The sequence below is a fragment of the Seriola lalandi genome, unplaced genomic scaffold, assembly GCF_002814215.2.
Source record: "Seriola lalandi dorsalis isolate HSWRI2012SDOR001 ecotype SW California unplaced genomic scaffold, Sedor1 jcf7180002054388, whole genome shotgun sequence".
NCBI lineage: Eukaryota > Metazoa > Chordata > Actinopteri > Carangiformes > Carangidae > Seriola > Seriola lalandi.
The window spans coordinates 95,402-96,255 of NW_019524941.1; positions in this window are offsets into that span (position 1 = coordinate 95,402).

The following is an 854-nucleotide window of genomic DNA, read 5'->3' on the forward strand; positions in this document are numbered from 1 at the left end:
AATGATAGATATAAATACTCATATTTATCATGGATTACAGATTATTTATCTATGAACTGGGTAAGATATATGTTCCCACTGACCTGATGCACAAACATTGACTATTTGTATGTACATGATTCACATCTTCCTGGACATTATATTTAGACTGTTCATATATTTCTGAGGTCAATATATTGTCTTGTGCTAATTCCAAGAGGAATGGACTGTATTCATAAATCGTAGTATTACTATTAGTGGCATCAATACCTTTACCAAACATAAGAAGAAGATCTAGATCTAGATCTATAGCTTTTTCAAGCAAGTCAGAAACATTAGTTATTTAAATCTTTTTTTAAAGTAAGATTTTACTTAGATTCCTCCAGGTTTGTCTTCATATCTGATCAGCAACAAAATATGGTCAATATAAATAAACGCAGGTATGGATTTCTGCAAGAAAGTGTCTTTTTTGACATATTTTTAAAATCTAATGTCAGTTACTGTTACAGGTCTATTATACACTGGTAACACATTTTGTTCCCTCTGGGGTTCCTCGCGTCCAAACAAGGACACACAAAGAAAATGCTATAAAATCATCATATATCAATATTTTTTTCTGCTTTTTTTGCATAAATCTCTTAAACCACTTCAGTTCTGCTCAAACCTACCAAATGTTTATTAGTTTTCAGGATTTTAACCCTTTAAATAGCAGTTTGAAGACATGTTGCCTCTTGTTTTATTAAAAAAAACAAGACAGAATATGAGATATTTCCCACATAATACATGATGGAGGGATGTGACATTGTTTTATATCAGAGTCTTTTATATCAAGACATTTCTCAAAACCAGAATATGATCAGGGTGACTTTTGAACA